At 36.5% G+C, this 21,224-nt stretch overlaps 2 long non-coding RNA genes across 4 annotated transcripts; one reads left to right on the top strand and one right to left on the bottom strand.

The window, feature by feature from the left end:
* Positions 1 to 9,733: 9,733 nt before the first annotated feature.
* On the top strand, positions 9,734 to 11,159 carry LOC132032501 (uncharacterized). Its single transcript, XR_009408462.1, has 2 exons — positions 9,734 to 9,888; positions 10,671 to 11,159. It is a non-coding gene; the product is annotated as an uncharacterized LOC132032501 (long non-coding RNA).
* Positions 11,160 to 13,124: 1,965 nt separating this feature from the next.
* Positions 13,125 to 17,066, bottom strand: LOC132034472 (uncharacterized). Of its 3 annotated transcripts, none has more exons than XR_009409108.1 (3): positions 16,686 to 17,049; positions 14,441 to 16,588; positions 13,125 to 13,835 (listed from the first exon to the last, which is right to left on the bottom strand). It is a non-coding gene; the product is annotated as an uncharacterized LOC132034472 (long non-coding RNA). The 3 variants fall into 3 exon arrangements; XR_009409109.1 differs by having other exon boundaries at positions 14,441 to 14,590; positions 16,396 to 17,021; XR_009409107.1 differs by having other exon boundaries at positions 14,441 to 17,066.
* Positions 17,067 to 21,224: the final 4,158 nt, after the last annotated feature.

Below are 21,224 nucleotides of genomic sequence, written 5' to 3'. Positions count from 1 at the left end.
AATGTCCATAACAACAACAACCAAAATACCAAGTAAAATCAACTCATCATTTTTCTCCTAAAAACGGCCCCCCTACACGGCCTAGACAACTCTCAACATCAACACACATAATTTTATACATTCAATTCACATTTATACATATTCACAACACACTCTCACCATCCAAATACATATGAAAAGAAGATTAAACTTACCTTTAACACTTGACTTCTCAACTTGGCTAGAATTTGTGCCTTGAATTAATACTTGTTCTTGCTACCTAGGATCAATTCCATGTTGTTATACACCTTCCAAAGGGTTGAAATACTTGAAGAAAATATTTTTTGATCAACACTTCACAGCTCAATCTCTACGCCATGGCGAGCTTTCTCTTTCCCTCTCTAGGTTTCTATGTTTGTGAAGATGATAATTAAAGTCCTTAGTCATCAACCTTCTATATATGGGATGTCCATGAAATTTGGACACATGGCCCACCCAACACTTGAGCCAATTACACTTGGCCATGTCACGGAGTGGGCCCACACGGCCACTAATGGCTAATTAGCATTAGTTTAACATTAAAATAATCCCTAATCCCCACTTAATAATCTAATCATGGTTAATTAACCCCTAATCTCCATTAATATTTCCATACCAATTAAAATTTATAAGCAACTTGTGCATTAAAATAAAATCGGAGGTTAAAAGTCTCTACCTTGTATCCCAAAATAGTCTTGTCCTTAACTTATCGCGATTAACTTAAAATATCCCAAAGTACAAAAATACGGGATATAACAGATAGATGTAATGAACGACGATAGTAATGATGCTAAAGATGCTTATGAGCTTTTATGTATATGTGTCTATGTATGACTATTATGAAACCCCAAGCTTATATGGCCGGGTAGAATATATATATACATATATTGCGCGCACCACTGCAGTTGGGTACGGATAACCCTGAGCCTTGGTAGGGGCTAGTATGTATACTCACCGAGCCTTGCCATGGCTGGGTATGCAAAACACCGAACCTTCATGGTTGGGTATGCTATGTACATGATATGGATATGTATACGATATAAATATGAATATAAATACAAATATGCTATGAATACGAAAATGGATACGAAATGTAAACGAGTACGGAAATGAGTATGGATACGGATGTATGTACACAATCACGCATTAGAAATGGGAAGTCCCTATGAAAAGCAAGTAAGTGTTTATGACGATGATACTACTATCTCCCATCCCATGCTATTTCTGATGTTGTCTATTATGCTTTCATAATGATGTTGATCATGCTTTACATACTCAGTACATTCTTCGTACTGACGTCCTTTTGTTTGTGGATGTGGCGTCATGACCGCAGGTGGCCTGGGAGATAGGCTTGATCCATAGCTTTATTACTCAGGGACTACTTAGCGGAGCTCCATTTCATTCGAAGCTTCAGCTTTTGGTATTTATTCTTTTGTGTACATATTTATGGGCATGGCGGGATCCTGTCCCGCCTATATGATATGACATACTCTCCTTAGAGGCTCGGAGACATGTGTATATGGTTAGATGTATTTGGCCTTGTCGGCCTATATTTTGGATATCATTTTGTTAGCCTCGTCAGCTTATGTACATTGTTGTGGGCATAGTTTTTGATGATGATATAAATGTATTGTTGCCCAATGGAAATAGTATGAATGAGGAATAAAAGTATGATTTAGCTATATGGCTCACCTAGATGTGCTATATGGCTCACCTAGATGTAAATGTGAAAGTATGATTAGAGGTGCCCGGGTGGGCTAGCACTGGGTGCCCGTCGCGGCCCTCCGGTTAGGTCGTGACACATTTGGAGATTTTTATATCTATTGTATCCTTGAATGTTTTAAAATTGGTAAAGTAATGTGGTAATCATTTGGATGGTTCGTTAAGTAGATGGTTAGCCCACTCGGGGATTTGTGTGGGTGCCGCTCACGGCTGTTTGGGTCGTGACAAAGTTGGTAGTAGTTCTTTAGGTTCGTCGATATCGTTGTACAAGGATATTTCTAGTAGTCTTACGAAACGATACGGAGACGTCTGTACTTAACTTTGAGAGGCTATGGGACACTAGGAAAATTCAATTTCTTTCTTTCTTTCGTGATACTTGAGTCCAGTTGGTATCTGGATGATTTAAATTGGTATATGAGTTTTCCTTCTATTTTCCCATAGATGGTGAGCACTTGTGCGGCAGTAGCAACTAATGAGGTACCTGCACCAGCCGCTGGGGTCGCAGCTCGCGGTGGAGGATAGGCCGCTGGGCTGCAGTTCATGGAAGAGGCCAGGCTAGAGGTCGTGGTCGTAGTAAGGCGAGGGAGCGACGGCACCGGCTAGGGGCGGGGCTCTTCGGGTAGTCGACGAACGTGCTAGTCCCCCCAAGCCTTAGGTAGTTCCAAATGAGGTGGCAGGGTTTGAAGCAGCACCGGCACAGCCAGATATTATAGCTCCTCCAGTGTTGTCAGATGTGATAGTCCGAGTGTTGAACCTGCTGAATGATTTGACAGAGGCAGGTATGTTACTAACTATTCCAGGTGCACAGGGTGCCAGAGTAGGTGATCCAGCTCCGGAAGGAGTTCGGACTCCGGGGTTACAGCATACTGCAGCTGTGGCTCCTCGTTTGGATAAGGCTCCAAGATTGGATGTATTTCCTAGACCAGTGGGAGGTCCGCTGTTAATAGGGGATGAGCATGATTTGTTTTGGAGGTTCACTAAGATGAAGCCTCCAGAGTTCTTCAGCACTGAGGCGGAGAATGCTTACGAGTTCATTATGGACTGTCATGAGAGGCTCCATAAGATGGGGGCAGTGCAGAAATATGGTGTTGAGGTCGTGACCTTCCAGCTCTTGGGTGATGCCAAGTTATGGTGGAGAGCTTTTGAAGAGTGCAGGCCAGCGAGATCACCTCAGTTTACATGGTCTCAGTTTTACCAGGTGTTTCCAGACAAGTATGTTCGTCGTACTTTGAGGGACCGCAGGCACAATGAGTTCAGCAATATTGAGCAGGGTAATTTGTCTGTGGCTACTTATGAGGCTCGTTTCCATTCGTTGTCTCGCTATGCCCTCCAGCTTGTACCTACTGAGGAAGAGAGGGTTAGGAGATTTGTAAAGGGGTTGAACACTGCTTAGGAGATTTGTGAAGGGGTTGAACACTACCCTTCAGTTGTCAGCTCTTCAGCTTGCAGTAACAGGTGCTTCCTTTTAGGAAGTGGTGGATCATGTTAGGATTGTCGAGGGAGTTCGGCAGGATGGCTAACATAAGCATGCGGAGAAGAATGCCCAAAAAGTTGGTGGTTACAGTGGCTCCTAAGGGCCAAAGTTCCCAGTTTTATTCGGGACGCCCAGTTCAATCAGCCATGTAGGTTTAGCTGGAGGCCCATCAGAGGCCAGTCAGTACTATTGCAGCCAGCCAAAGGGATTGCAGACCAGAGCTCCAGATTATGGTGGTTAATCGGCTTCGTCTGTTTCTATTCAATGTCTGACGCTAGACCGTGGGTGTTTAGAGTGTGGTGATATAGGAATTTCAAGAGAAATTATCCCAGACTCAGGTATGGTGGTACTCAGTTTCAGGCTTCCCGAGCCCCAACATCAAGTAAAGGGAGAGGATCCTATGGGGGTAATCGCGCTCAGTTAGGCGTGGAGGTCACATGACAGGTAGAGGTGGTAACCAACCTAACAAAGGTGGGTTTCAGTCTGGCAGAGGTGGTCATCAGCTCGGCAGGGGCGAAGCTCAGACAGGGCAGATTTATCGCAATGGTTTGCAGGCTACTGGCGGACGGGTTCATTGTTATGCCTTTTCTGACAAGACAGAGGTTGAGGACTCAGATATCGTTATTACAGGTAACATCTCAGTCTGTCACCAGATGACTTCTGTATTGTTTGACCCGGATTCTACATTTCTTACGTGTCTACATATTTCTCTATAGGTCTTGATATGGTCTGTGATTTACTTGATGCCTCGATACATGTATCTACCCTAGTTGGAGATTCTGTGGTTGTAGATAGAGTTTTTCGATATTGTACTGTCTCAGTTATGGGGTATGGCACCTGGGTTGACCTAGTGATTTTAGACATGATAGATTTTGATGTCATCTTGGGTATGAGTTAGCTAGCTCCTTATCATGCAATTCTGGACTGTCATGCCAAGACAGTCACCTTAGCTATGTCCGGGGTGCCTAGACTTGAGTGAAAAGATAACCTTAGTCCCTCCCAAAAGAAAATAATTTCCTTTATTCGCACAAAGAAGCTAGTAGACAGGGGTTGTTTAGCTTATTTGGCATATATTCGTGATACGAGTGTTGACGATCTATCCCTTGAGTCAGTTCTTGTGGTACATGAATTTGCGGAGGTATTTCCCGCAGACTTGCCAGGCATGCCACCAGACTGTGACATTGATTTTTGCATTTACTTAGAGCCATGGACCCGCCCCTATTTCTATTTTGCCATATCGGATGGCACCAGCAGAGTTGAGGGAATTAAAAGAGCAACTTCAGAATCTTCTTAGTAAGGGTTTCATTAGTCCGAGTGTCTCCTTGTGGGGCGCTCTTATTCTGTTTGTGAAAAAGAAAGATAGGACGGTGTAGATATCAATTGATTACCGCCAGTTAAATAAAGTCACCATCCAAAATAAATACCCTATCCCCCGTATTGATGGCTTGTTTGATCAGCTTCAGGGGGCTTCCGTGTTTTCGAAAATTAATTTGACATTGGGCTATCATCAATTAAAAATTTAGGCAGAAGATATTCCTAAGACTGTTTTTCGGACCAGGTATGGGCATTATGAGTTTCTGGTTATGTCTTTTAGGCTTACTAATGCCCCAACTGCTTTTATGGATTTAATGAATGACAACTTTAAGCCATACTTGGACTCTTTTGTGATAGTGTTCATTGATGACATCTTGGTTTATTCAAAGAGTAGGGAAGATCATGAAAAACACTTGAGGGCTATTCTTGGGTTGCTGAGAGACAAGGAGTTGTATGCCAAGTTCTCTAAGTGTGAGTTTTGGCTTACATCTGTGTCCTTCTTGGGACATATGGTTCGAAAGAAGGGATTATGGTGGATCCGAAGACAATTGAGGCAGTAAGGGATTGTGCCAGGCCCACTTCCATGACAGAGATCCGCAAGTTCATGGGGTTGGCTAGTTACTACCATAGGTTTGTGAAGGGTTTTGCCTCTATTGCTTCGCATTTGACCCGTTTGACTCAGAAAGAAGTACCTTTTCCGTGGTCCGACGACTGCGAGGAGAGCTTCCAAAAGCTCAAGACCTTATTGACTATAGCTCATATTCTATCTTTGCCCGTGGAGGGCAAGGACTTTGTGGTTTATTGTGACTCTTCTCATTCTGGTTTAAGTGTTATTTTGATGCAAGAAAAGAAGGTGATTGCCTATGCTTCCAGACAGCTGAAGGTTCATAAGAAGAACTATCCTACTCATGATTTGGAGTTGGCAACTGTGGTATTTGCGCTGAATATTTGGAGGCACTACCTCTATAGTGCCCATTGTGAGGTATTTACTGATCATCACAGTCTCCAGCAAATGTTTACTCTGAGGGATTTTAATTCTAGGCAGCGGAGATGGATGGAGTTTCTTAAGGATTATGATATTACTATTTTGTATCATCCTGGCAAGGCAAATGTGGTAGCAGATGCTTTGAGCAGGAAATCAGCTTGTATGGGGAGTTTCGCTCGTTTGATCGCGTCAGAGAGTCCGTTGGCCAGGGAGGTTCAGACTCTGGCTAATAGTTTCATGAGGCTTGATATGTCTAGTTCGGGCAGAGTATTGGCTTTTATGGAGGCGAGATCATTGTTTTTGGAGCAGATTAAGGCCAAACAGTTTGATGATGCGAGTTTGAGTAAGATTCGTGATAAAGTCTTGCGTGGTGAGGCCAAGAAGGCTGTGATTGATGATGAGAGTGTCTTGAGAATCAAAGGGCGTGTTTGTGTTCCCCGTGTTGATGATTTGATTATGACCATTTTAGCAGAGGCTCACAGTTCTAGATATTCCATTCACCCTGGTTCTACTTAGATATACCGTGACTTGAGGCAGCACTACTGGCGGGCTAGGATAAAGCGGGTTATTGTTGAGTTTGTTGCACAATGTTTGAATTGCCCACAGGTGAAGTACGAGCACCAGAGACCGGGGGGTACACTTCAAAGAATATCTATTGCAGAGTAGAAATGGGAGAGGATAGCGATGGACTTTGTGGTTAGTCTTCCAAAGAACTTGGGTAAGTTTGATTTAATTTGGGTCATTGTTGATAGATTGACCAAGTCTGCCCATTTCATACAAGTTCAGATTACCATACTGCTCAGAAGTTGGCCCAGATTTATATCCGAGAGATTGTTCGCCTACATGGGGTTCCTATTTCCATCATATCTGATAGGGGCACGACGTTTACATCTCGATTTTGGAAGAATTTGCATTTGGAATTAGGTACTAGATTGGACCTTAGTACAGCTTTCCACCCTCAGACAGATGGTCCGTCTGAGCGGACTATCCAGGTCCTAGAGGATATGCTCCGAGCTTGTCTGATTGACTTCGGTGGTTATTGGGATCAGTTCTTACCATTGGCTGAGTTTGCATATAACAATAGTTATCACTCGAGCATTGATATGGCCTCATTTTAGGCTCTTTATGGGAGGAGATGTAGGTCTCCTATTGGATGGTTTGATGCTTTTGAGGTAAGGCCATAGGGTACAGAGCTTTTGAGGGAGTCACTAGATAAAGTCAAGGTGATTCAGGAAAAGCTCTTGGCAGCTCAGAGTAGGCAGAAGGAGTATGTGGATCGAAAGGTCCGAGATCTTGAGTTCATGGTTGGAGAACAGGTCTTATTGAAGGTCTCACCCATGAAGGGTGTGATGAGATTTGGGAAGAAGGGTAAGCTTAGTCCCAGATTCATTGGTCCATTTGAGATTCTCAATCGTGTGGGGGATGTAGCCTATGAGTTGGCTTTTCCCCCAGGTTTGTCGGTCGTTCATCCAGTGTTCCATGTCTCTATGTTGAAGATACCATGGCAATAGTTCATTTATCATGCGCGGGGATTTTGTCTTGTTGGATGAGAATTTATCCTATGAGGAAAAGCCTATTGCGATCCTAGATAGAGAGGTTCGTAAGTTGAGGTCAAAAGAAATAGCATCAGTAAAGGTTTAGTGGAAGAACCGTCCGATTGAGGAAGCTACTTGGGAGACAGAATCCGATACATGAAAGAATTATCCCTAGCTTTTCACTAAGTCAGGTACCTTCCCCTTGTTCCATCTCTTTGTCCGTTCGGGGTCGAACGGTTGTTTAATTGGTATTTGATTTAACGACCCACTAGGTCGTTATGGGGGATGACTTAGAAAACTAGACCTCCGTTGGGAATTCCGAGGCCGCGGGTGAGCCCGTAGTGTGTTTTTATGTATCTGTGCATATTTTTTTTTGCGTCTGTAGGACCTTGGATTGGTGTTGGGATTTTTGGGTGAAAATTAGTGGAAAAACCCGAGCTACTGGTCAAAATAGACTGCTGCAGCGAGTGATGGGCCGCTGTAGCAGGTTAGTCGTAGCAAAACGAAGGTCGCCATCGCAGGGAGCGGGTCATTAATGAGATCTGCCATAGCGGGAGCTTTCCCGCTATAGCGAGACCGCTGCAGCAAGGATTTGACTGCTGCAGTGGTCGACGCGAGATAGAATCAGCGTTTATTATTCTTTATTCCGAACTCATTCCCCACATAACACCCAAAATAGTTTCCAAGAACTGATGTGGCAAAATTCTAAGGGTAGGGCTAGAGCACTCTTGAAAGGTAAGTCTAAACCCTTAACTTTGTAAATTCCATCATCATGTTAGATTCCAGGATTAGCTAAAGGTCCGTTAATGGTGAATGAAAAGGCTAAAACCCTAGATCTTAAGAAACCCTTGATTAATGAATGGGTTGTTGATTTTATTGTTATTTAATCATCTAGGAGTATAGATTATCACTTCGTAGGATGAGAACTTGTCTATTAATGGTGGAACTTGTTGAATGAGACCTAGGGTTTCATAAAGATGATAACTTTGGCATAGAAACTTAACATGTAAAAAGGTTGGAATGATTAGAAAATCCATGAATGAGAATAGTATGATGGTTTGGGGTTGATATTATGATGAATTCACGCTTAGTGGTAGTTCACCCATTTGAAAAGCGTAGAAGTAGTTAGGTTCTTTTCCCCAATTTGTTGTGTTGTTTGAGTAGATGATTTGAATACTCATGTAGCGCTATATTTAGACTTTGATCGTTCGGAAGCTTTGCGAAAGGGGAAAGCTATCGCGGAGTAATTTCATTGTCCCAGTTCTACTTTAAGGTATATTATGGTCTACTTGAGTTAGACTTTGATTAGTTGATTGTATGTGTTACAAAATTGATAGGAGAAGCATGATTAGGGCTTCAGACATAAAATGTGGTTAGTAATTCTTACAGCTTGATATTGATTGATTAATTATGTGATGACCTGATAAAGAAGGATCTCATAAATACTCTTATTGTTGAGCTGGAGAAATCCCTTATTCATGTTATTGATGAATTGATTCTTGAGTCTTGATATGACTTGTGACATGGTACTTGTGTTCCCTGATATTGATTTATTGATTGTTCACATTCCTTATTGATTGTGGAACGGAAATACATTGTAATGAGAAAGGTATTATAAATATACAAAGGCACATCTGACAGGGGGTGAGGATGTGGCCTAATTATGAGCTCGTGATCCGAGGTCAGTTCCAGAGTGAGTGGTATATGGACACCATGGGTCCCCTGCAGGTCATGGCTAATCGGTCAAACACTACCATTTAGCATGTGTGTACAGATATGTGACAGAGTCGAGATAATTTGTGATTTACAATTGTGTTTGGTGATTATATGGGTTGAGTTACTTTAATTGATTTCTTCTTGTGTGGATTTTACCTTATCCCTGTGTTGGCTAATATGTTGGTGTCAGATGATTTCTGTTGATAGTTTCTGAGGTTATGTGTTGTTGTGCCTATCTGTCTATTTTATTGATTTTGTGATTGTATGTATGATACTAATCTTAGTCGGCCTATGATATCTACCAGTACATAGTGTTTGTACTGATACTATCTTGCTGCATTCTTTTGAGTGCAGATTGTGACCCAGAGACATCTGCGAGACCTCATATTTAGGGTGAGGCCAGTTTCCGCCAGATTCAAGGGTGAGCTCTTATCCATGCCAGGTCGCCTAAAGATCTTTCCTATTTTAGATGTCTATTTCATTTCAAACATTTATGTTATTTTCAGACAGTTATTCATTCTTTAGTCAGTTATGTTTTAGAGTCCTTGTACGATGACTTTCGGATTTTGGGGTTGTAATAGTTAGACTTCAACAGATTTTATTTATTTGTGGCATGACTAGACATTTGGAGATTTTTATATCTGTTGTATCCTTAAATGTTTTAAAATTGGCTAAGTTATGTGGTAATCATTTGGATGGTTGGTTAAGTAAATGCTTCGCCCACTAGGGGATTTGTGTGGGTGCCACTCACGGCTGTTTGGGTCGTGACAAATACGTATTAAATTAATTTAAATAGTGTTCAATGATTAATAAGTTACAAAATAAATAAATAAATAATTCTAATACTGTACATCGAATAGCAATGTATTATTCCATATAATGAAAATTCTGATCAAAGCTTCTTTTTTGTTGTTATGTTTATTAGGAAGGAAACATGAATTTACAAATTGAAAAGAGAGCACAAATTAATCAAAAAAAGTTCGCTCTCAATTATTTCCCTCTAATTTTTTTGTGCCTAAATTAAAGCCTTCTTTTCCTATTAGAGAGAGTAGATAGCAAAAGTAAAACTGATGACTAAAACCCTAAACTCTCAAAACAAAGCCAAAGCCGTTCCTGGTAGAAAGGTTCGTCTTCTTCCTCTCTCTCAATCGTCACTCTCAACCTTCAATTTTCTATTTATTTATTTTTAGATTTCAATCACCAATTCCTCTAACTTCTCTTGTTCTTAGACTATCAACGTATATCCCCCTTTGCTACTTTGCACTTTGGAGTGTCGTTTTTTTTATTCAATATTGGTTAAAAAGTGAACTTTCACCAATTTTTTTTTTTTAATGGGTCTTAAAGATATACAATTTTGCGTTGAAAAAGTTTCCATCTCCTGCACGTTATTGGTATTTTTTGCTCCTTGTTTCATTCATCATTTTAAAAGATTTCTTTAATCAATTAACAATTTTTTTGTACAACACAGAAAGTATATCTTTTTTTATCTAAAAACAATATATATATCTTTTTTTATCTTGAATTTTGTGCTTTGTTCTTTAAGTTTTTCTCATGATTTGTCTCATACTCATAATAAAATAACTCATTCAAATCCATTGAAGGAGATGTGGTCTATGTAATGGGTAAGAGATACGTATGATCCTATAAAGTCTGTTGTTATGCACCATGTCTTTTCATTGAATATACTGACTTTTATTGCCGTGGTTTATCTTTTTTTTAAAAAGAATTATGCATCATTCTGCTAATTGTGCTGTTTTGCTCATCTTTATTTTTTAATAAGAAATTATAGTCTGATAGATACTTCACAAGTTCAAGTTGTACTCGATTGTGAACGTTGATGTAAACTCATCTAGATGTCCTTAAAATATATATTTGCATATATGTTTGATTCGTCTTTCTATTGTAGGATCAATCTAACCAATTAAAAAAGCAACAAAAATGGAGAAACTTCTTCGTGCATATGGCTCAGAAAAAAATACTTGTGAATATTTTGGTGGTAAAGTAACGGATGTAAGAAAACAGAAAGCAATTAGAATTGATCAGAAAAGATGCAAATGATTGTGGGGAAGAAGTTAAAAGGGAAACTAAGGAGTAAATTGAAGAAATGAAGAAAGAAACGGATCATAAGATAGCAAAGTTGAGTAAACGATTGAAGAATTTCAAACATGGTTGCAACTCAAGGTCGACAATCAAATGGTGCAAATCTAATCGTAAGTAGCCTATTTATATATTTTTAAATTACTAATCCAGTAAATCTGTGAGTTTTTTAAATGTTACTGTAGCTCGTGTAGGAGTGACGGAAGCATAAAAATCGATGGGGGCATGAGTAATTATTTTCTCTTTTAAATGTATATTGATATGTTTGAATAAAGTGATGTTCCACTATTTTGAATGATATTGTTGAACCTTTATTAAGTCTTTTTTTAAATATATTGCATCAATTACACAATTGAAGATATTGCGCTATGATATTGTCTATAAATTTCATGCCGAAAATGAAACTCAACTACACTATATGGCTAATAATATTGGTGGCAAAATTTTCAATTAGTACCTATGAATTTTTTGAATTCGTAACTAAATACACATATAATTGCCACCCAAAACGAAAACATGGACACGTATTTTTATTTTCATAGCAAATGAAGAAAATCTTTTGCTACAATTTAGTCCCTCCTGACAACAAAGTATGGACTTTTAGCTATGCGCTTTTGAATTCGTAACTAGACATATATTTCTATAATTGCCACCTATAAAGAACATGGATATAAATTTTCAACTTCCGTAGCAAATGAAGATTATTTTTAGCTATAATGTTTTTATTTCATAGCTAAATGTATGAATTCTTAGCTACAATTTGAAAATATTTGTGACCAATACTTTAATCCATAGCTACAAATTTTTTAATTCGTAACTAAATAAGAGTACTATTGCTATGAAACTAAGCTATAGAAATTGCCATAAAAAATGAGGTTGTGTGGCAAACAAATTATATCTTTTGCCACAATACAAAACCTTGTGGCTGCAATATGATGATAGCTACAAATTTTGTTAGCAGTGGCAAAAGAATAAAATCATTAGTATAAGTATATTTTTCGTGGCAGGAATGTTCTATCATCGCAGCTACAACACCAAATTTTTTTGTAGCAATAAGTCTTTAGCCACGGACCATGTAAAGTTTGTAGCTAACTTTTAGCCACGCTATATTTTGCTACGAATGCTACGTTCATATTTAGCTTCAACGTATTTTTTAGCAATTTATGCCCTGTGTTGTAGTGTTTGTTTAGCTAATCTGCATGTTATACTTGTAAAATTGGTTTAATCGGTTGTGGATGGCTCACCTACCGGGTAAGGGTAGGCGCCTTCACGGCTTTGGAATTTGGGCCGTGACAATACTTCACTCATTTAGCGTTAAACCCTAATTACCAAGTATAGAAGCTGTGTTCATGATTGCAATTTAATATAAATTTAAAATTTATAATAAAATTGTGACAAAAGAAGTAAAAACTAGAAATAGTGATTAGAATAAGTGTTAGTATCTTACACGATGCTCTACTCATTTAGCATGAAATCCCAAAAACTAAAATTCCTAATCACCAAGTATAAAAATTGCATCCATCATGAAAATGTTCGAATACTTGTTGGTACTAGAATTTGGTTGCACGATTTTACCAAAATTCAAGGTGATAATATTTGTAAGTAAATTCAAATATTATTAGTTTTTTATATATAATTATTTGATAATATTTAACTAATTAAATTTGCATATGAATGTTGACAAGCTGAAATATTAATTAAGACAACTTTATCACAAACGGATCCAAATGTGCTTAACGAGGTGTTGGTTTTGAATATGCTATAAGTTGTCGTAGAATTATGTACTTCAATATAATCATATGTTTGAATTGTTAACAAATTGGCATTCTTATAGGTTTGAAAATTTTCTTATAAAAAAAAAGGGTAAAAAATGAAGGGTTAGCCTGCCCCAGCCTGTGGCCCTTTAGGACTGAGCTGGCCATTTTACGGCCCTTTACCCGCCCAAGCCCTAGCCCATTCCTTAGCCTGCGAGACTCGTGCTGGTTTGACAACTCTACATTTAACTTTATATATACCAGTAAAGCTCTTTTAGATATATTCTCTCTCTAGGAGAATAAGAACTTGACTAGTCTATTATTATTAACTAGTATATTACCCGCGCGATGCGTGGCATTATTAAAAGAAAAATAATCATAGCAAATTTTAATCTTGCTTGTTGATCACATAAAATATAATTTCTTTTTGTAAATTCTCAAATGTCATCTTGCTTCTTTTCACAATGTATCTAAGAACAACACTATGAAGTTATCCTATAGTCATGGTCTCGTGGAATAAATTTTGAACCAAATTCAAATATAATAACCATATATAGTACATGATACAAACAGTCAGAAGTTGAAATGGATCCATTCCATTTAGCGAACGAACCACATATTATTGAAACACCAATTAAAAAGGTCCCCTTTACAACTTGAAACTACAGCTATTAAAAAAAATAGCGACCAACTAACAAACTCGCTATCTGTTGCTATTACAATTAACAACCTAGTCCTTTCCCCAATAGTATCTATTATATCCATCTTCTATCTTTGTATGTCTGTTGCCACTTCATCATGTCAAAAAATCTGTATTTGCACTCCTGTAGCACTTCCTTACTAATTGAAAGTGGATGAGGCACCCGGAGTCATTCCTTGTCATCCAAATATGATATATAATTGCAGCAACCACAACCCAGATGAATGCCTTGCTTATCTTCCTGTTTCCCTCCTTGCCACTCTGGTCCACATTCCCAATAGATCCTGCCTCTTTATATTGATCTGTCATCTGGCTAGATCAATAATGAAACAGGCTTGTGAGAATACACATTCAAAGAACATGTGCTTCTCTTATTTAGGTAGTAGTACCACATAGCAAGCAGGCACTGTCTTGACTATTTGTTCTTATTTGGACTGGAGAGAAATTGAATTCAAGACATAGTCTATGACAGCCTTCTTCCAGATAAGGCCTTCTTCAATTTTCATGCGGCTTTCTGTTGCTGCAAAAGACCAAAATAATAAGATGAACAATAATCACAATGATAAAGAAGCCTCTGTCCAAATAACCAATATATTGGCTTCTTTGTTAAATTTGATAGGAGGATAATCAAAAGAATGTTGCACATCATAAGTGAAATAATGTCAGTGTTATTCATGAATCCATAATCATGGCGATCGATCAAAGCGAGAAAACTATCTTATTAACAAAATTGCAACACTTTCATTTCCTTTTTTTTTTCCCCGGATATATAAGTTCTCACAAATCTTACAAGTATGAAAAGAAATCTTTTTATGATCAAAGGTCTTAACAAATTAATTAATCTCATCATTGGATCAAGTAGAATAATTCTCTTTTGAATCAAGGTATAGGTCATTTATGCAATTTCAATAACCTCATTTACATCATACCAACATATAAACCGTATCTAACAACATATATCTACTCTGCTTAATCATCTATAGCACAAATATTATTTTTCTTTAGCACAAACTTCAATATTAGTATAGTTAACAAACCAATAATATATATTCTGTTATGATAAATTTAGAATCAATATCCATCTTTAAATGAAACAAATTTCATTTTTTATGGACTTCGACTCACCACTTTCTCTCCCTCCATCTTGGTCTTAATGAAAGAGTAGGGCTGCAAGTCCAGAATTTGCAATGCAAAGTTCCAAACTGATTTGTGTTGAAATTTTATTGCCTGCAACATATTTATTGTTTAAATTTCCTCATCAAGGTACTTGAAAGTCTGTAATATTACATTATGCTGATATAACTTAACAAAGATGTATATTTGTTGAAGATAATAATTAATAATCCATTATAAGTACATATCTCAACACATAAATTTTCAACTGCATGTGTAAGAGGTGCCGCCCTTTCAAGGGTGTTCGTGGCTTTCTGAATATGTAAAAGAAAACATATAAGTTAAGGAAATTAACGATATGCATGCATGTCAGCTATTAATAGAAAAGTAAAATTGGAAATCTTGTCAACATGCCACTATGATGTGCATGCATGTCAGATATCAATAGCTTCATGATATTAAAGGCTAAACTCAGAGATATTCGTGATTTCAGTGCAACATGATAAGGAAAATTATTTAACTGGCAACACCTGAACATTGTCAAACCATCAAAAAGCTACCACTCTAAATTGTAAGCAGTTTCAGATTTGAGCACCATAACCGGTTAGGCTATTGATTTAGATGAATACAAAATTTAAAAACAAAATAAAAATCAAATGACTAAAACGTTGCAAAATTTAAAAACAAAATAAAAATCAAATGACTAAAACGAAGTTTTAGTTGATTTCCTGCCAACAGAGAAAAACTTAGAGAGGCCTTTTAAAATCAAGCAGAAACCAAAAAGCAGATTGAACAAATAACAAACATTCTCGAGCAGTATGAAATACTATACATAATTAGAGCAAAAATCTACTCATTCCAACGTTTACTCAAATGTTAGAATTGCTCCATAAGGCCACTCCAACTGATGAAAACTATTTTTCAGGTAGGGATCTAAGTATCTAACTGCATCATTTTCTAAAACAGGATTGGAGTTGAAAGAGTTTACTGCCAATCTAATGGTCTCATTTTCTAGCCAAAGATTAGCAAAAATCAGTGATATGAAATACTATACAGAATTAGAGCAAAAATCTACTCATTCCAGTGTTTACTCTCGAGCCCTAGCTAACACATGCAACATATAGAACTTGATGAAAATCTGAGAAATTCAAATCCCAAACTTGTATTTTGAGACAGGATTAGAACATGAAAATAATTAAAGGAGGAGGCATCTTCCAAGTCTGAAAAGTACATAAGGTGTAATCGCTTATACTCAATACTTTCCCTTTCATGTCTTATCTTCTATGTGTGTCGTCTCTATTACTCTCAGCTTTTGGATAGTTCTCTAGTTTCTATTATCTCACTGATTCTTGCTTCATATTTGTCAATTTCGCCGGAGAAAATTACTCCTAATTCAGCCTCAATTTAGGTATTTTTTTTAATGATAGAAATTGGAAAAGTCCGGTGAGTATCACGAATCTTTGGCTGGAATCCTCCTCTCCTATTTGTTTTGTCTAATCGCTATCGAAGTCTTCTCTTACCCATTTATTAGAGCGTGTTTATTGATGCAATAGCATTTTCGTCTGTTGTTGTTTTCTTATATTATGGTCTGCTATTTTTCCCTTGCACATAACATGTTTGATTAATGTTCTGTTCAAGCTATAACCTTAGATTTATTTCCTCCTCCCTTTTTGTTTAAAGTCATTTCCCAACAAAAATTTAATTCACGGTACTAAGGAAAGGAATCATTGATAGAATCACATATGAAAAACTGAATACTATACACTGACCGGAAACAACGCATATCACATGTGAAGTTAATTAAGGCAAGACAAAGAAAAATGAAGTGCAGAGACCAAGAGGAAAGCTGGCACACAACTTCAAAAACACCTAAATCTTCATTTTATCTCACAAAGGATGAAGAAATAAAAAAGAAAAAATATATCATTCAGAATAGAAGCAGCTTAAAAAATTATGTAGTGACCAACCATATCAGTAAAAAAGTTTGAATTTTGGCCAAGAAAAAGGATAAACTGAACCTGATATGGACTTCCCTTCACACAAGCTGTACCGGGTTATTGAGGATTGCCACCAGCCCATTAGGAGATGGAGTAGAGGACCTTTTCCCGATTCAAAGCTTCACAGTTATAGGAATCACCAAAATACGTTAACATATTTCAACTGAAAAAAGAGAATTCTCAGAAATTTTCAACCGCAAATGAAGTTGAATAACCAAATAAAAAGATTACGACGGGGAAATCTAGAGGAGAACACCGACTAATCTAGTCTTCTTCCAGCGCCAATCACCCGATGAAATTTTCGGTCTCTTGCGAAAGATCCATCTTGAGAATTAAAAAAAAAAAAAAACTAAAAGACCACAAAACTCTGATTCAGTTTTTCCGGCTGTGGGAAAAGAAATTGTAGAAACAAAAATGATCTTTCGGGAATTTGATCGGAGAGTTTTGCGTGCGGTCTAAAATCAGCGGAAGAGCGGTTCCCTTTGAATTGAATGGATATAAGTATATAACACTGAGTTGAAACAAATATGTGAAGGAAGTTGTAATTTCTTTTTGAATTGGCAGTTTTCTTTAAAAATAAATAAATTATGTATTCTTTTCTCTTCTTCTTTTTTATCTTTTTATTTTCTTTTTAAAAATAAAATTTTAAGATGACACTTTCATCTTCTCAAATGCTTTTATATATATATTATATATAGATAGATTTTTTAATCTTTGACTACATTGATCTATTTTCAATAAATAAATGACTCTGTTTACATATCTCTTAATTCTCGAACAACTCATGCTAATGGTTAAATTGAAAAAAAAAATAGTCACTTCTTTTTTTATTTTTTAAAATAACAATTATTTGAAAATAATATTTTTAGTAAATATGACAACTAAACGAAAACAGAAGGAATACTTATATTATCTAACGGTATAGCAATAAGAAATGCTTAACATAACATCATAGTATGAACATAAATTTATGAAACATGCTAGTTTACACCCCCAGCTATTTTTGGTATCGTCTATGTTTGTCTCTCACATATGAAACATTAATTAACGATAAAGATTAAAATTCGTCTTTCGCAGTATTGAATCTTAGGTTCCGGCAAATCATGAGTGGAGCCACGTCAACTTTTTTCCGGAGTTTTTCGTTTGAAATCTTCCACCTCAATATTATTGTAAAAGTCAAGTTGATCAATTTTAAGATAGAAGTGCAATATATTAACTAATAAAAGGATGTTCAGCTTTGTAGAAATAAGTCGATGAGTACTAAATTATTTTAGAAGAACTACTGAATACGTATTTTAGAAGAACTACTGAATACGTCCTTTCTAAAACTTAAATTAAGCATTCAAAACACTGGTCACTTGGAGTATCAAAAATTAATTAAGCCAATCGATTTGGAAAATGAATAATAAGACCAATTATCTACACAAAAGGTCGTGATGATGGCAAGTAGTCTTTTATCTTTAACAAAAAATTCTAGCATTAGGATGAAAATGATTTTAATAAAGAATGATTTATCCCCAAAGTGTTTATTTTCTACTGGAAATTCAAATTAATTGGGTGTCAAAACAGATACTGTTAGTTCATCATGGGTAGGGACACTATTGCTGAGATAATAACTTCTATACGAAATGCTGATATGGATCGAAAAAGGGTGGTTCGAATAGCATCTACTAATATTACCGAAAATATTGTTCAAATACTTTTACGAGAGGGTTTTATCGAAAACGCGAGAAAACAACAACGATTTTTTGGTTTTAACCCTGCGACATAGATGGAATAAGAAAAGACCCTATAGAAATATTTTAAATTTAAAACGAATCAGTCGACCTGGTCTACGAATCTATTCTAATTATTAACGAATTCCGAGAATTTTATGTGGAATGGGGATTGTAAATCTTTCTACTTTCCTCCCCCCCCCCCCCCCCCAAAAAAAAAAAAAAAAACCACTTATCTAATTGATACAACGATTCACAAACTAAAACTAGTGTTTGGCATTAGTTGTATTCATCAAGTTAGTGGTGCATATTTTTCTTCCTATTCCGCAATGTAATGTCACTTCGGCACTAAAATTAGGAGGTGTATCTTTTTCTTTTTATAAGACCTTGCCCTCTGCCTAACTTGGATAATTCAAGAAAATGTCTGGGTAAAATGAACTTCTATTTCTAGATAGATAAGTTGACGTACCATTATGAACACTTTTGGACTTCAATCATTGATCCTCATTGCCAAATCAAGCAAACAATTATGCATGATGTTAACTGAAAATGGGAAAGGCCGGGGAATGAACGACCCTTTTATTTTACCCCGGTATTTTCATGTTTTCATTTTTGTTTTTTTGGACTTCCGTTTTGAAAATGACTTTTTTCTTTTTGAAATGACTTTTGTTTGTGTGTCAATAAGATATTTACAAATTATTTTAAAATTAATTCAATTAAATGTTTTCATAATATCATTTTATAACATAAAAATAGCATAAATCTATCTATATAGAATAGGAGAGGCAAAAGCATGATGTGATGACAAATGTTATCATCAGAAAATTCGTATTTAATAAATAAACTAAAATAGAAAGACCAAAAAAAAAAAAACAATGAAAAGAAAAGACAAAAAGATAAAAATAAAATTTAAGAAAAACTAACTAAGCGTGTCCCTTACCTCCATGCCCCGGCCACTAACTCAGAAACACGTGCACGATTAAAAATTCTAAAAAAATAAATTGAAAAATTCAATAAAAACACGTTTTTGTTGTAAAATCAATCTAAAAGAGTTAGTACAATATATCAAAAGATGAAAGCAAGAACAACAAAATGACAAAGAGAGGAGAGAATTTCTTATTTCTTCCAAGTATCAAGTGTCTCTTCATATCACATCACATACCTCTATTTATAATATTACATAGAGGTAGACTTACAAAAGATGTCTTAAAAATGACATTAACCAATTGACATCATGGGATAGTTATGGGGAGATCATGGAGGTGTGGGAGTAATGACCACATAATGGTGAGGAAGTAATGGAGGATTAACTATACATCGTGAGAGAGTAGTGGGAGTTAATTCTTTAGAGTTGGACATCCACCATATTATTCTAATATTTCATAACACTCCCCTTGGATGTCCATATAGCTAATGTCTCGTTAAAACCTTACTAGGAAAAATCCAAAGTGGGAAAAATCCTAGTGAAGGAAAAAAGAGTACACATATCTTATAATAAACATTGCTTGCTGCCTCGTTAAAAACCTTGCAAGGAAAACCCAGTGGGACAAAACCTCGGCTAAGAGAAAAAGAGTACAGCGCGTATTATACTCCCCCTGATTAAAACATCTCTTCATTTCGGGAGACGACGCAGCCAAATCTTGTATACCGGCTTCTTTCTGTTGAAGATCGTGTCTGGAAAAGAACTTTGACGAAATGTGTTGTATTATGTCTCCTTTGCTATATCCTTCTTTCAATTGAGCTATGCAAGCTTCGTACAATAATATTGTTGAAATCTTCATTTCCAAATAAACATCATACTGTTGCAAAATGTGCTGAATTATTGGTCTCAGCTAGACACGTATTCCTGACTTCCTTTGTAAGTAGCTATCACCTTGGCAGGACTTGAATAAGTGTCACTAATTGACTGCCATATAGAACGTCATAATGTGCAGTACCCTTACATGCAAATCGGTAACTCGCTTTGAAGAACAAACTTCATATAATAATAAAAATAATGTCCTGCATTTTACATTACCAACAAAACCTTGATAATATTTGTTAGGATAAACAAATCTATATTAATAATTTCTTTTGCAGTATGCAATACAATATACTCATCATTATAATGAGGTCAAAATGATGTTTATTTACATTTAGCGACATCACAACCATTGGGGTACTCAATGGAATCGCTTTAGCCTATATAAAGATTTGTTGAAGCTTTATTTTCGTAAACCTTAAATGCTTCAAATCAATTTAAATCCCTACGCATTTTCTTTCGTTGTCTATATAACCATATTGACAACAATTAATTATATGCATTCAAAATTTTCATATATTGCCAGACTGATAAGAAAATCCATTGCTTCCACCACAGGAGAATACATACATCTCCATACAATAATGTCAGGATTTTTTTTTTTTTGCGAAAAATCTTTATGCCACAAGGCACAAGACGTACTTTATATTTACGGTTTTATTTCTCATTTTACTTTTTGCACAAGAATCCATTTGTACCCCACTGACATTATACCTTGAGGTCCTTGGACTATACGTCCAAAACATCACTATTCCAAGTGAAACAAAATATACTTTGACTGCGTATTTTATTTGGCCAATCATTATATCTGTCCACATTCTTTGACAGATTTGAATTCAAGATCCTCATCACCATTATAATGTTGAGCGCTACATTATTTCAAAGATACCATCGACGGTCATTTGATATCGGTTTCAATGGGACATAACTTATCGAGCTCTCTTCATTTTTTTTATCAATTTCAGGTACCTGAACCTTTCCCAAGGTTTTATGAAGGTTATGTCGTGGTGCTCTTTAGAGCACTTGCCTCATTATATGACCATCTTAATTGTTTGCTCCTCTCCTTCTTCAAGGAATTTTACTTTTGGAACAGATTGGTCTATCGCCATAGACTATGTCCTTCAAGGATTTTAATTCTAACTGGAGCATTTGCAGCTGGAATATGGAATATAATATTCACTTTTGGGTCAGCAAATGTGTCTGGCAATCGACTTGAATTATATTTTGAACGAGTATCATACCAGTGATAATTTATTACATATACCTTATTTCCCAGCCGCTTA

Source organism: Lycium ferocissimum, chromosome 10 (genome assembly GCF_029784015.1).
Source record: "Lycium ferocissimum isolate CSIRO_LF1 chromosome 10, AGI_CSIRO_Lferr_CH_V1, whole genome shotgun sequence".
Taxonomy (NCBI): Eukaryota; Viridiplantae; Streptophyta; class Magnoliopsida; order Solanales; family Solanaceae; genus Lycium; species Lycium ferocissimum.
Note: the sequence above shows the minus strand (reverse complement) of the source record. Positions and strands in the feature narration are given on the sequence as shown.